This window comes from Cololabis saira, chromosome 6 (genome assembly GCF_033807715.1).
Source record: "Cololabis saira isolate AMF1-May2022 chromosome 6, fColSai1.1, whole genome shotgun sequence".
NCBI lineage: Eukaryota > Metazoa > Chordata > Actinopteri > Beloniformes > Belonidae > Cololabis > Cololabis saira.
Window position 1 is genome coordinate 47,710,296 of NC_084592.1, and position 16,911 is coordinate 47,727,206.

Below are 16,911 nucleotides of genomic sequence, written 5' to 3' on the forward strand. Positions count from 1 at the left end.
AATCTGTAGACCAGGTGATTTTGGGCTAACCTGATATCCAGCACATTAAGGCCATATTTTCACGTAGCCGGGTATTTACAAAAACGGATATTTCCCCCTCTACGTTTAGAAAAATCCCATCATTTCCAGGAACCTGCATAAATATCTGTTAAGGTGCTATGAGCAGCCAAACCTACAGGGGGCAGTGTAACAAGAAGATAAAGTCATGCTAGCCAATCAGAATCCTGGAAAAAAACATCAACAAATGACACGAGTAACTTCCAGTTACTTCCAAGATGAACCAGAGTCTTTCGTTTGGAGTGACGGAGAAGTGGAGTTACTTCTCGACATTTTTTCTTCTCGACATTTCAACTTTTTTCTCAAAATTTCAACTTTTTTCTCAAAATTTCAACTTTTTTCTCAACTTTTTTCTCAAAATTTGGACTCTTTTCTCAAAATTCTGACTTTCTTTTCGACATTTCGACTTTTTTCTCAAAATTTCAACTTTTTCTCGACATTTCGACTTTTTTCTCAAAATTTCAACTTTTTTCTCAAAATTTCAAATTTTTTCTCAACTTTTTTCTCAAAATTTCGACTCTTTTCTCAAAATTCCGACTTTCTTCTCGACATTTCGATTTTTTTCTCGTCATTTCGACTTTTTTCTCAAAATTTCGACTTTTTTCTCAAAATTTCAACTTTTTTCCCAAAATTTCAACTCTTTTCTCAGAATTTTGACTCTTTTCTCGACATTTCGACTTTCTTCTCAAAATTTCTCAAAAACAGATATTTCCCCCTCTACGTTTTGAAAAATACCATCATTTCCAGGAACCTGCATAAATATCTGTTAAGGTGCTATGAGCTTCCAAACCTACAAGGGGCAGTGTAACGAGAAGATAAAGTCATGCTAGCCAATCAGAATCCTGGAAAAAAACATCAACAAATGACACGAGTAACTTCCAGTTACTTCCAAGATGAATGAGAGTCTTTGGTTTGGAGTGACAGAGAAGTGGAGTTACTTTTAAGTGTGACTTTAGAATATAAAACAGGTAAAATACAAGAAAATATTGACGGTTACAAACTAATTGTAACCACAGGTGTCACTCATGACGCTGGTGACGTTTCTGTCTCATAATGTGACGTTCTGAAGAATAAATGTCCTGTTTCTCTCAAAGCAAACGTGAAGATGGAGTTTTTGCAAATCTCCACTTCGGGCGGAGTTTTCGGAAATTATTGTTTTTGGTGACTTTGAGCTTCGTTTTGAGCTACGAACGAACAAAACGCATGAAAACACCACAGATTTTGCTACGAGGAAACGAGGAGACAAAACATGCACCACCTTTAAAAAATGATGCCATAGAATCCTGGACAGAAACAACATTTGAGGGCTGAGTATTTAATTCAGAGGGCGAAGCAGCAGTGATTTAGGGCGGCGGCCGCGGTGACGAGGTTCAAACTTCAGCACACCACGGCTGCTTCAAAACCACGGCTTCCATCTGGAACAGCCTCCCATCTGCAATAAGGGAGTGTCTCTCATACTCTTCTGTGATCATTAATTGTTTATTGTACTAACAATTGCAGTGTTGTGCGATTTTTAATTGTCATTGATATCGTGTGTCGTGTAATGTTGATTGTATCTTTTTAGTGCTTCTTGCAGGGGGATTGCCATTGGTAATTATAACAACAGTTATTTATTAATCTTGTGATAAAGTTCTTTATTTTCTGTAATGCAATTAAAAAAAACAAAAATGTTATACATTCTGGATTCATTACAAATCAACTGAAATATTGCAAGCCTTTTATTATTTTAATATTGCTGATTATGTCTTACAGTTTAAGATTAAGATTCCCAGAATATTCTAATTTTTTGAGATAGGATATTTGAGTTTTCTTAAGCTGTAAGCCATGATCAGCAATATTAAAATAATAAAAGGCTTGTAATATTTCAGTTGATTTGTAATGAATCCAGAATGTAGGACATTTTTGCATTACAGAAAATAAAGGACTTTATCACAATATTCAAATTTTCTGAGGCAGTCCTGTATATGTGTTTATTTCACCGCATAAGCACTTCTGGGTATATTGGGTATATTTCCATTTTAAAATGTTTATCAATGTTCGATGTCCGTCTACACAACATAAAGTGAAAGGAAAGGAAATTAAATGACCGACGCGGCGACTCCAGGCGGCCAGCTCCCGCCGTTTAACAAGATCCTGTATTACTTTTATCTGAATAGGATTTATTATCCAGCTCTGCTACTCAAACTAGACGCTCTCACCGGAGAGGCTGCCGTCCGCGATGCCATCCTGAATCAATCATATCATTTATTCATCACATCTCTAGAATGAAACTATGAGAGAGTTTAAAAGCTTCAGCTGTCAGATAACATTCAGCCCGTTCCTGGGTTAAGCCTGATTTAAGGTTAAACCAACGGAAAGCCTACGGCGTTGCCGTGACGCCGTCGTGAACCCTTCGGACTTCTCCGTCACTCCATTTCGCCGCGGTGCAATAGCCCTCCAGAGCGCTAGTTGATACTTTGTCTAGCTTCTGGCTTTTTGGGAGGTGCTATGTCAGGTTACGCGTAGGCTACGGAGAGACTCCGGCGTAGCCACGTAGTCTACGCCGTAGACTCTGCGTTGATTTAACGCAGAACCATAATTCAGCCTTTAGGGTTAGGGTTCACTGACTCTCCACTAACTCTCCACTGACTCTTCATTAACTCTCCACTGACTCTTCATTAACTCTTCACTAACTCTTCATTAACTCTCCACTAACTCTCCACTGACTATTCATTAACTCTCCACTGACTCTCCACTAACTCTCCACTGACTCTCCACTAACTCTCCACTGACTCTTCACTGACTCTCCACTAACTCTCCACTAACTCTCCACTAACTCTCCATTAACTCTCCACTGACTCTCCACTAACTCCCAACTAACTCTCCACTGACTCTCCACTGACTCTTCATTAACTCTCCACTAACTCTCCACTAACTCTTCACTAACTCTTCACTAACTCTCCACCAACTCTCCACTAACTCTCCATTAACTCTCCACTGACTCTTCCTTAACTCTCCACTGACTCTCCACTGACTCTCCACTGAATCTCCACTAACTCTCCACTGACTCTCCACTGACTCTCCACTAACTCTTCACTAACTCTCCACTGACTCTTCACTAATTCTTCACTGACTCTTCACTAACTCTCCACTGACTCTCCACTGACTCTCCACTAACTCTTCACTAACTCTCCACTGACTCTTCACTAATTCTTCACTGACTCTTCACTAACTCTCCACAGACTCTCCACTGACTCTTCACTAACTCTCCACTAACCCTCCACTAACTCTCCACTAACTCTCCAATAACTCTCCAATAACTCTCCACTGACTCTCCAATAACTCTCCACTAACTCTCCACTAACCCTCCACTAACTCTTCACTAACCCTCCACTAACTCTTCACTAACTCCCCACTAACTCTGCATTAACTCTCCACTAACTCTCCACTAACTCTCCACTGACTCTCCAATAACTCTCCAATAACTCTCCAATAACTCTCCACTGACTCTCCAGTAACTCTCCAATAACTCTCCACTGACTCTCCACTGACTCTTCACTGACTCTTCACTGACTCTTCATTAACTCTTCACTGAATCTTCACTGAATAACCAAGTCAAATTCCATGTCTTGTTTGACCTGATTTGGCCAAATGAACTTGATTCTGATTCTGAATCTTCACAGACTCTCCACTGACTCTTCATTAACTCTCCACAGACTCTCCATGACTCTTCACTGACCTCACAGTCAGTTTTTCTCAAAGTTTACATGCATAGGAGATTACAGTTTGTATTTCCTTGGACTGAGCAGCAGCTACGAGTCACCCAGCTTTAACTCCTCACATCCTTGAGGAGGAATCCGTCTCCGGATTGACTCTGCTAAACGCAGGACATTACAGGACTAAGAACACTGAATAATAATCACGTATTTGTCAGATCCTGTAACTGTAAAGCCGCGATGGTTCGACTGCACCTCCGAGAAGCCCGCCCTACACTACTGGTGCACTACTGGTGCACTACTGGTGCCCTACTGGTGCACTACTGGTGCAGTACTGGTGCACCACTGGTGCACTACCGGTGCACTACTGGTGCATTACTGGTGCACTACTGGTGCACTACTGGTGCAGTACTGGTGCAATACTCGTGCACTACTGGTGCCCTACTGGTGCACTACCGGTGCACTACTGGTGCATTACTGGTGCACTACTGGTGCACTACTGGTGCAGTACTGGTGCAATACTCGTGCACTACTGGTGCCCTACTGGTGCACTACTGGTGCACTACTGGTGTATTACTGGTGCATTACTGGTGCACTACTGGTGCACTACTGGTGCACTGCTGGTGCACTACTGTTGCCCTACTGGTGCACTACTGGTGCACTACTGGTGCACTACCGGTGCACTACTGGTGCCCTACGGGTGCACTACTCTCCCAGGCAGCTTTAACAGGCGTCCCGACGCACCACAGGAAGCAGGAGTGATCTAAAAGTTTCAAGCATTATAAATTCAGCAGGACAGAGTCCAGGCAGCGGCGCTGGGACACGGGAACGTGCAGCTCAACAAACTTCTTACCCTGTACTTTAAAACAGCTCGTTGTAAGTGCTCGCTGTGAGCAGCAATAGTTGCAGTAATAACGGTAAAGTGGAGAGAGACGTAAAGTGGCAGCGCAGTTCCATTAAGACCTGAAGCTGACGGATGTGGGAGGAGAGGTCACATGACACTACAATCACGAACAGAGATAAATAACACACACTGCTGCCGACCCGAGTCCATCACACCCTCCATTATTCTCCCGGCACTAACGAGTCTGGACTCGACTCTGGGCGGGAAGCGAGGGAGAACCAATAAGAAGTGAGGACCGAAGCGATGAGCTCAGAATGCAGGCGGTGAGTAATGTGTAAAGTTGCTTTCGTTAACGAAAATTATGACTAAATATCGTCGTCAACGAACCTTTATCACCTGAGGAAAACGAGACGAGATGCAACGAAAATGCTGGTCATGTGACGATAACCATAATTAAATATATATTGCAATATCGTAGACGGATAAAAACCAGACTAAAATGTAGATTACAAAATAAAAACTCTGCTTAAATGTGTCTTCATTTTCGTTGACCAAAACGAGACGAAATGTTCCAACAAAGATCCTTAATGTCCATGTTTTCAGTATTTTCCTCTGGTTTAGTTCTGCTGCTGCTGGTGAAACTTCTGAAGAAGCTCCGGCCGAAACGCGTCAGCGTTGACAATAAAAGATGCAAATTTGTAACTGAGCCCGTCTTGCATCGACATTTTGTAATACTGGGGTCCTTGACATGCCAGTTTGAGATCTAAATATGTTGTTATATCGTTATTGAATGCACTGTATTTTTTATTTGTTGCATTGATTGACTGAATGAGCCTATATTTTCAACACTGTGACTAGTTTTATGTTTTACACTATGCAATACGTTTTACACTGTACAATATGTTTTTATACAGAACTTTATATTTTTTTCTTTATCCTTTTGAAGAAAAAAAAGTCTGACTGATCACCTGTTAGCGTATTTGTTACAAGGTGGTGGTGGTGTGTGAGGAGGTGTGTGTGAGGGGGTGTGTGTGAGGAGGTGTGTGTGAGGAGGTGTGTGTGAGGGGGTGTGTGTGAGGGGGTGTGTGTGAGGGGGTGTGTGTGAGGAGGTGTGTGTGAGGAGGTGTGTGTGAGGGGGTGTGTGTGAGGGGGTGTGTGTGAGGAGGTGTGTGTGAGGGGGTGTGTGTGAGGGGGTGTGTGTGAGGGGGTGTGTGTGAGGAGGTGTGTGTGAGGAGGTGTGTGTGAGGAGGTGTGTGTGAGGGGGTGTGTGTGAGGGGGTGTGTGTGAGGAGGTGTGTGTGAGGGGGTGTGTGTGAGGGGGTGTGTGTGAGGAGGTGTGTGTGAGGGGGTATATGTGAGGGGGTGTGTGTGAGGAGGTATATGTGAGGGGGTGTGTGTGAGGAGGTGTGTGTGAGGAGGTGTGGTCCAACTTTCTAATTGCGGGGTAAAGGGGAGGTAATTATCAGACGTTTTGCCAATTGTTCAAATCTTTATAATTGTAATCTACAATTACCAGGTAATATTATGGAAACAACACACGCTTTCTTTTACAGTCCAGTTTCACTTTAATTACTGAGTAAAAGCCAGGTAATTATTTCTGTACTTATTGGGTAAATACTTAGGAAATAGAATTACTGAAATACTATTACTTACTATTACTATTTACTGAAATAACCCCGACTTTGCTGAGGACTTGAGAAACTAGGAACCACCAACGAGTCAGTAAGAGAGGATGAGAAGATAACGTCACCATAGAGACACACAGTCAGTCAGTTTGACCATGTAAAGGGTCAAAGGTCGCCACTCTGCTGTTTGGTTTGATGATGGAGGAAAACTGACGACAAGCTGAAAACACTCAAGTGTAAAGTCCTGGCGTGAGATGGCGAGTCGTATCAGATCCATCGCCGGATCAAGGCCATCGACTCAAACTGCAGAAATATATATTTTCTTTCCCCTGTATATTCTATCTTTCCCCTGCTCTTCACTGGTCCGTACTGTTTGCTCCCTCCATCTCTCTTCGTCTAGTTTTTGGATTCCTGTTTTTGTTCTGCCTTTTTGATCATGCTCAGCAGCATTTTTGGTTTGTTTTTACTAATAAACCTGAGTTTTCTGGAACTCCTGCCTCCTGCTCTCCTGCGTTTGGGTCCTCAACAAACCACTGTGTGTGTGTGTGTGTGTGTGTGTGTGTGTGTGTGTGTGTGTGTGTGTGTGTGTGTGTGTGTGTGTGTGTGTGTGTGTGTGTGTGTGTGTGTGTGTGTGTGTGTGTGTGTGTGTGTGTGTGCAGAGATCACGGCGGGGGGGCGTCCACATTCTCTTTGAACCGACGTCCAGGTTGAGGTGAAAACTGGTCACTTGAATCTTTGCTTCATGGGTTGTTTGGAGCTGCAGAGCCTCAGTTAGGAAGTCTTTGATAAGGTTGGAGAAGCATGAACTATTCAGCAGGTCTTAATGTTCTAAAGAAACAATGCAGTGAAATATTCATCATGGATTTGTCACGGCTCAGGAGAGTTATTTATAGGAGCTTATGATGGAAATGTGTGCAGACAAACATCCTTCACCAAACAGAAGGGTTTCTCCAGGAGGATTCTGGGAGATGCAGCGGCGGCGCTTCCTGGTGACTGGACCTAGTGCAGTTTCAGACCACGTTTACACACAGCCGGGTATTTACAAAAACAGATATTTCCCACTCTACGTTTAGAAGAATACCATAATTTCCAGGAACCTGCATAAATATCTGTTAAGGTGCTATGAGCAGCCAAACCTACAGGGGGCAGTGTAACGAGAAGATAAAGTCATGCTAGCCAATCAGAATCCTGGAAAAAAACATCAACAAATGACACGAGTAACTACAGTGGCCAAACAAATTGTAAACACAGGTCGCACTCATGACGCTGGTGACGTTTCGATTTTAATCTTCAAATTGTATTTCAACAATATTCTCGATTTTTCGACTTTTTTCAAGATAAAAAAATCTTCCCCTCTCAAATTTTTTTTCTTCTTCTTACTGTCAAGTTCACGTCCTGAGAACCTGTTATCCAATCAGAATCGTCCATCTCTATTATTAGCTGCTCATTCATTGGTCAGGACTTCACCAATCCCGGGGAAGGCCACGCTGCGTGTTTTGGTGTGGAGAGTGACGGGCAAATCCACCAATCACTAAAACTAAAGATCGTAGGCCTTCATGAAGCGTTGAGCGGTGAGAGACGGTGAAGAGACGAGAGACAAGTTAAATGGGGGAAGACGAGAGTGACGTTGTGGCTAGCTTGATAAAAGAAAAAAAAATATTCTTTGGATTACCAGCTTTGTGTGACTTTTGAAATGTTATTGTAGATTGATGATGCGGATGAATGTATTTGTCAATGTGTGAATGATTTCCGAGTGATTTCATAGCTGTCCATGGTGATGACGTGACCCTCAGTAGCGTCACGGGTCAACTCATTTTATATTTCCAGATTTCGGCTTTAGTGAAACTATGTAGCCTAAATGGTCCCCAGTTTTTCTTTCTTTCTTTCTTTCTTTCTTTCTTTCTTTCTTTCTTTCTTTCTTTCTTTCTTTCTTTCTTTCTTTCTTTCTTTCTTTCTTTCTTTCTTTCTTTCTTTCTTTCTTTCTTTCTTTCTTTCTTTCTTCTGATGAAATGAAGGCCTTTTTTCCCCCTAAACGTTCCCCAAAAGTCACCAAATTTTGCACCAAGCCAGGCCTGGTGAAAAATGTGATATTTAATGGTTTGCATTAATGGGCGTGGCCTAACGGCTCAACAGCAGCCCCTTGAAAACTTTGTGCCTCAAGCCCCACAATACGGTTTGACGTATGTGCACGAATATTCGCTGCACACCTGTATCATGTCACAACTTAAAGAAAAGACTCTTGGCTCCATGGCCCAAACCCAACAGGAAGTCGGCCATTTTGAATTAATCGTGTAATTTTGGCGCAATTTATGCCATTCCTTCGGCAGTTAATACGGCCCGAACCGTAACGTGCACCCAGGTGTGTTATACATCAAAATGTGCTGCGACGACACGCTTTACTTTTCTCTTTCAAAAGTGTTACCGTGGCGATGATAGACGCCAAAAAGCGCGCCCCCCCTTCATCTGATTGGTTCATATTTTATAGTCCCCCAAAAGTCACCAAATTTTACCCCCCTAGAAAACCTTTCTCTGCCATAACTTTTGAACGGGTTGTGATAAAGACATGTGGGTGGTGTCATGGGACTCGGTATTGAGTCCTTGATCTTCATTGGCCTGAATTAGCCCCGCCCCTTCTTCTGATTGGTTGTCCCTTTTTTCTGCTATAACTTTTGAATGGTTTGACATAGAAAGTCGTGGGTGGTGTCATTTCTGATATGCTTATGGGGGGCGTGGCCGTGAGTGCGAGGGCCCGTTCATCGCTGCTTTAAGCTTTAATTCATATTGTTATGCAATGATGTATCTCAAATAAACCCTTTCAATTCATTGTTCATTGTTGCTTTTTCCGCGATGGTTCCTTTTCTCTGTGATGAGGTAGTAACGGTTCGTATCAGATGAGACGGCTGGAGTCGAAGAGCGTTGACTTATCATTCAAGAATCCACTTCAAACTGTCTCAACTTTCCAGCATCACGGCGGGATCATTATCTATTCATTATCTCTTCATTATCTATTCCTTATCTATTCATTATCTGCATGGTTTGTTTTCTTTTTTTTGTTTTTTTTTATTTTCTCATTGAATTTCCAAAAAAACAAGGCACATTGTGCATTCCAGAAAAACATTTTCATCAAAGACACTGAGCGACCAATGAGTAAAACAAAACAAAGAAGATACACAATGAAAAGAAAAAAAGGAATAACCAAACAAACAAAAAGAAAGAAAAAAGAAAAAACCCAAGTGATCAGTCAGGAATTAGGAAACAAAGAAACTTCTGAAGACGCTGGGCTTTTTGAATCCTGCAAGATTTAAAATATTTTTTGTACTGAATTATTTCGTTTAGATATGCAATAAAGATTGGATTCATTTTCAAAAAGCGACATTTACGAATAAAAAATGTAGCCAATATAATTAAATTATTAATTCCAAAGTCTATTTTTTTGTCCTCCACTTGTAAACCAATTTTAATACTTTCAAATGTAAGAATAGGAATGGTTTGATCGTTATATTATCCAGTATTAAAGCTTCACAAAAGGTCCTGGTTAGAAACAAGAGAAACAAAGATGCTCTAAGGTTTCCACGTCTGTGTTACAAAAAGTACAATTATTCAAATCTAAATCAAACCTTTTATGTAAAACATTTCATTATCTGCAGGTGTCGCTCTAAAACTTTCAGAATGTAAAACGTAAGATTATCCAGATTATCTCACAGAGAGATTATCTCGTCATGTGTCCCGTTACCCAGATGTTTTAATAAACTCTCGTCTGCTCAGATAAAGGTCGTCTACAAGGTCGTCCGTCCGTCGGCTCTGCCGTGTGACGAACTGAACACTGAACATGAAAGATGACATCATGTTTAAGAGCATTAGTTTAGCTGATCACATTTGGTCATATTTTATCTCCTGATTCTATCTGTTCTTTTTTATTTATTTCTTTTTGTTGACATTTTAAACCATGATTTTTATTCATGTTATTTGATGTTTTAATTTCTATGTAAAGCACTTTGAATCACCTTGTTGTTGAATAAACTGGCCTGGCCTGATCAACAAGATTAAACAGCTCCACTTTCACAGTTCATTTATCTCAAAACGGGTTTTTTCCCGCGTGCGAAGATGAATGAATGAATGAATGAATGAATGAATGAATGAATGAATGAATGAATGAATGAATCCTGCGACGTTGTCTCGGCTCTAATCCGGCAGCGCTAGTTTATTTGCAAAGCATAATTCAACATAAGGTAATTCAAAGTGCTTTACAGGACTGTCTCAGAAAATTAGAATATTGTGATAAAGTTCTTTATTTTCTGTAATGCAATTAAAAAAACTAAAATATCATACATTCTGGATTCATTACAAATCAACCGAATTATTGCAAGCCTTGTATTATTTTAATATTGCTGATTATGGCTTACAGTTTAAGATTAAGATTCCCAGAATATTCTAATTTTTTGAGATAGGATATTTGAGTTTTCTTAAGCTGTAAACCATGATCAGAAATATTAAAATAATAAAAGGCTTGCAATATTTCAGTTGATTTGTAATGAATCCAGAATGTAGGACATTTTTGCATTACAGAAAATAAAAGGACTTTATCACAATATTCAAATTTTCGGAGACAGTCCTGTATATCTCAAAACATGTTTTTTCCCGCGTGCAAAGATGAATGAATGAATCCTGCAACGTTGTCTCGGCTCTAATCCGGCAGCGCTAAAGGCAAGTTTATCTGTGTAGCACAATTCAACACAAGGTAATTCAAAGTGTTTTACATCAACATTAAAAGCAGCAAGACACAATTAAACAGTAAATAACAAATAAAATGATAATAAAAGAGGTAAAATAATAAAAAGCAGCAGTTGTTAGTCAGTAAGGGCAGTAGATCCAGCAGGTTCATCTCATTCTTACAACGGCAAGAATTACGTTTCTATACGGTCAAAACGTACAAAGACCGGGTCAAATACAGGATTACTAAAGTAATCTGTAACAATTCATACGGTGAATTAAACCAATTTGATAATTCTAGGTCACAATGTTTCTGTTTCCAGGTCTTTGAGAGAAAAATGAAGTAGAACAGAATAGTAACGTTACAAAAGATGCATATTTTTACTGGAAATCTAAGTATAAAACCGTGAAAATCATCATAAAATGTAAAACGGTATCAGACACCAACATTTCTGAGCAGGATTCTTCCTTAAGGAGCAGATAAGACACTTTATAATCACTTTAGATGATCAACATGACACTATGACGTCCCATAAACCAACAAATGAACATAAACGTGACAAAATGAATCAATAATTACAGCAAAAGTGACGACGCTCATTAAAACAAGGATTAACTTCATGGCCCAGACCAGGAGTCTGCAACCCAACATGTTTTAGATCCATATTGGACCAAAAACACAAAGAACAAATATGTCTGGAGCCGCAAAAAAATAAGTCTTGTATCAGAATTAGAATGAAGAAACACATGCTGCATGTTTCTATATTAGTTAGAACTGGGAGAAGATTTTTTTTTTCATTGTGCACTTTGAGATAAAAGTCGAAATGTTGAGAAAAAAGTCAAAATGTCGAGATTAATGTTGAAGTACAATTTCCAGAAAAAAGTCGAAATGTCGAGAAAAATTTTGAAATGTTGAGAAAAAAGTCAAAATTTCGAGAAAAAAGTAGAAATGTGGAGATTAAAAAGGAAAGGAAAAAGGAAGAAAACAAGAGAAAAAAAGGAAAAAGGAAGAAAAAAAGAGAAAAAGAGGAAAAAGAGAAAAAAGAGAAGGAAAGGAAAACAAAAGAAAAAAAAGGTCAAACATTTTTTTTAAAGCTGCAGGAGCCACTAGGGCGGCGGTAAAGAGCCGCGGGTTGCCGACCCCTGATCTAGATGATGTTTTACTGTATATTGAATGTTTCATGTATGTTTTTTTGCTTCAAGATAATGATTTACATGCACGGTAAAGTTTAATGTAGGTTTGTCGTGTTTTATCTCGTTTTCTTTCTTTATGTCTTGTTTTTAACAGTATGTTTTAAATGTATTGTTTTTTAATGTTTCCAGGTCTTATTTCACACAACTGACAAGAATTACGTTTCTATACGGTCAAAACGTACAAAGCCCGGGTCAGTGGCTAAAGGACTTTTCTGAGTTTGTGAGCTGAGAGAAACGTTCCCCCCCGATGAGATTACAGCCGTCTCTGTCGGCGTCACCAGAATCTTGAATTACAGTATCAGATCTTTTCCTGCTGCTGCGGACGGTTGGAGGGCACCGGGAGGGCATTCCTACGCTATCAACAAGACTTTGGCATCCAAAAGACCCGCGCAGCTCGGCCTGAGAGGATCAGATTCTACTGATGGGCCGTTTGGGAGCGGGTCTGGGCGAGCCGGCGCTGCCCCGGCAGGGAAAAGTGATACGAGAGGAAAGTGCACCACCAACAGATAAGGAGAAGGAAAGAAGCCCACCACAGAGGAAGCAGAGGGCGAGGGAGGAGGAGGAAAACTACAAGGACGTTTCAACTGCAAACGCACGAATATCAGAGTTTTTTACATGAGAACTCCCAGAAAGGTCAAAGGTCGACACCAACAGGGAGCTGACCATAGACGTGTATCCGTATCTGCCCCATGGAGCTGCATCGATACGTCGATACGCCATATTGGATGTTCAAGACTGCGCTGTAAACTAATACAAGTAAATTGACTTATTTTCATAAAGCGCCTTTCTACAAAGAAATGTACGTTTTACGTCTCATTTATTCATTCACACACGCACTTTTTTCATCTTTTTTTCCTCTTTTTTCATTTTTTCCCCTTTTCTTTTTGTACCTCTTTTTTCCTCTTTTTTCCTTATTTTTTCCGCCTTTTTTTTCTTTTTTTCATCTTTTTCCTTCTTTTTTACTCTTTTTTCCTTATTTTTTCATCTTTTTTCTTCTTTTTTAATTATTTTCATCTTTTTTTCCTCTTTTTTTCCTCTCTTTTCCTTATTTTCATAAAGCATCTTTCTACAAAGAAATGTACGTTTTACGTCTCATTTATTCATTCACACATGCACTAATATACTTGGGAAACAGTTAGGCACCAAATATAATATATTTAATTTTCTCAGATGGCAAAAATAAGAACTTTATTGATCCCACATAGGAGTAATTCATGTTATATCAGCTATAGAGAACAAGGTAGTGCCGAAAAACAATATATATCACCCTCACAAAAATAGAGACATATTTTTTCATCAACAAAACAAATAAAAAAAATTCAAAAAACAAAATAACATATTTGAACCATTTTTCAGACAATAAAATAAAAATAACAATAAAATGTAATGTAATGTATACAAATGTAGCTGATATAACATGAATTACTCCTATGTGGGATCAATAAAGTTCTAATAATAATAATATTATTATTATTATTATTATTATTATTATTATTATTATTAATAATAATAATAATAATAATAATAATAATAATAATAATAATAATAATAATAATAATAATATATATAATATATAATAACATAATTTGAAATGAAAAAATAAAATAATGGAAATTGTAAATTACCTTTAATGTGAGTATTTCAATAAATGTGTTTTTACGTTTTTATGTCTCATTAACGTTATTTAAAGCCAGGCTTTTATTTTATTTGTTATATATTAAGGAGAACGATATTTAGTGCTTTTATTTTGTATGTGTATGTGTGTATGTGCGTGATGACTATGTTTATGTGCGTGATGACTATGTGTATGTGCGTGATGACTATGTGTATGTGCGTGATGACTACGTGTATGTGCGTGATGACTACGTGTATGTGCGTGATGACTATGTGTGTGTGCGTGATGACTATGTGTATGTGCGTGATGACTATGTTTATGTGCGTGATGACTATGTGTATGTGCGTGATGACTATGTGTGTGTGCGTGATGACTATGTGTATGTGCGTGATGACTATGTGTATGTGCGTGATGACTATGTTTATGTGCGTGATGACTATGTTTATGTGCGTGATGACTATGTGTATGTGCATGATGACTATGTGTATGTGCATGATGACTATGTGTATGTGCGTGATGACTATGTGTATGTGCGTGCGTGATGACTATGTGTATGTGCGTGCGTGATGACTATGTGTATGTGCGTGATGACTATGTGTATGTGCGTGATGACTATGTGTATGTGCATGCGTGATGACTATGTGTGTGTGCGTGATGATTGTGTGTGTGCATGATGATTGTGTGTGTGTGTGTGTGATGACTATGTGTGTGTGCGTGATGACTATGTGTATGTGCGTGATGACTATGTGTATGTGCGTGATGACTACGTGTATGTGCGTGATGACTACGTGTATGTGCGTGATGACTACGTGTATGTGCGTGATGACTATGTGTATGTGCGTGATGACTACGTGTATGTGCGTGATGACTATGTGTATGTGCATGATGACTATGTGTATGTGCGTGATGACTATGTGTATGTGCGTGCGTGATGACTATGTGTATGTGCGTGATGACTATGTGTATGTGCGTGATGACTATGTGTATGTGCGTGATGACTATGTGTATGTGCATGATGACTATGTGTATGTGCATGATGACTATGTGTATGTGCGTGATGACTATGTGTATGTGCGTGCGTGATGACTATGTGTATGTGCGTGCGTGATGACTATGTGTATGTGCGTGATGACTATGTGTATGTGCGTGATGACTATGTGTATGTGCATGCGTGATGACTATGTGTGTGTGCGTGATGATTGTGTGTGTGCATGATGATTGTGTGTGTGTGTGTGTGATGACTATGTGTATGTGCGTGATGACTATGTGTATGTGCATGATGACTATGTGTATGTGCATGATGACTATGTGTATGTGCATGATGACTACGTGTATGTGCATGATGACTATGTGTATGTGCGTGATGACTATGTGTATGTGCATGATGACTATGTGTATGTGCATGATGACTATGTGTATGTGCATGATGACTATGTGTATGTGCGTGATGACTATGTGTATGTGCGTGCGTGATGACTATGTGTATGTGCGTGATGACTATGTGTATGTGCGTGATGACTATGTGTATGTGCGTGATGACTATGTGTATGTGCATGATGACTATGTGTATGTGCATGATGACTATGTGTATGTGCGTGATGACTATGTGTATGTGCGTGCGTGATGACTATGTGTATGTGCGTGCGTGATGACTATGTGTATGTGCGTGATGACTATGTGTATGTGCGTGATGACTATGTGTATGTGCATGCGTGATGACTATGTGTGTGTGCGTGATGATTGTGTGTGTGCATGATGATTGTGTGTGTGTGTGTGTGATGACTATGTGTATGTGCGTGATGACTATGTGTATGTGCATGATGACTATGTGTATGTGCATGATGACTATGTGTATGTGCATGATGACTACGTGTATGTGCATGATGACTATGTGTATGTGCGTGATGACTATGTGTATGTGCGTGATGACTATGTGTATGTGCATGATGACTATGTGTATGTGCATGATGACTATGTGTATGTGCATGATGACTATGTGTATGGGCGTGATGACTATGTGTATGTGCGTGATGACTATGTGTATGTGCGTGATGACTATGTGTATGTGCGTGATGACTATGTGTATGTGCGTGATGACTATGTGTATGTGCGTGATGATTATGTGTATGTGCGTGATGACTACGTGTATGTGCGTGATGACTATGTGTATGTGCGTGATGACTATGTGTATGTGCGTGATGACTATGTGTATGTGCATGATGACTATGTGTATGTGCATGATGACTATGTGTGTGTGTGTGATGACTATGTGTATGCGCGTGCATGTGAGTGCACCAGGGTCCCTGCATTCATAGCTGGCGGCGGCGGCGAGGGTTTGTCGCTACTTGAAGGTTCAACCGGCCGCACCGTGACAACGTTGCCTAACCCTAATCCCACCATCGTCTGCTCTCCAACTGGTCGCTCTACTTTCAGAATTTACATGTAAAATGTTATCTCCATCAGGAAAACATACCACATTCTTTCTGTCTGTTTGTTTATGTATTTAACACCGTAAATATCCACCCAGGGGACAAAGAACTCACTGTGGTTCAAATGTAAATCAATAGATCACTCGTCTCAGACGTCTTTACTCTTTAATATCTTCTTATTGCTGGTTAGTAAAGCAGATTAGTGAAACGATACTTCACTTTGGTATAGAAGCATGAAATTTGGCACAGATATTCTCCAAGGTCTACTCTTTAGGGAACAGGCGCGTGCCACTCAAAATTCCAAGATGGCGGTCCCAAAATCCAAGATGTCCGCCCAAAAATGTGTTTTTTCCTTTATAACTCAAAATGCCTTGGTTTTAAGCCCCATAAATATATTGAAGTTGAATATAAACTTAAGTATTGTGGACATTTTGGTACCAAGTACATGTCTGTATCCATTATGGTTCTTGAGATACATCATATAGAAACTTACCCGGAAAAGTGAGAATTTTGTAAGATTGTTGTTACGAGAACATGGATTTATGAAAATGTTACTCTCATAACCTGATATTTTCAGTAGGGTTACTTACTATTAAGACAACCTGGGAGTTTCTATACCAAAGTGAAGTATCGTGTTGATAAAATGAGTTAATCTGCTGCACTAGGTGGAGTTTTTCATGGATCAGTGATTCAGAGTAACGGGATCTCGTCAGGGTTTGTGACGAATGTAAAACTCTTCCCAC

The 16,911-nt window shown here is 39.8% G+C and overlaps 1 protein-coding gene across 2 annotated transcripts in view; it reads right to left on the minus strand.

The window, feature by feature from the left end:
* The window catches only part of fgf14 (fibroblast growth factor 14), a 147,891-nt gene that overhangs the window by 104,427 nt on the left and 26,553 nt on the right, over window positions 1–16,911 (minus strand). The gene's annotated exons all lie outside the window — the stretch shown is intronic.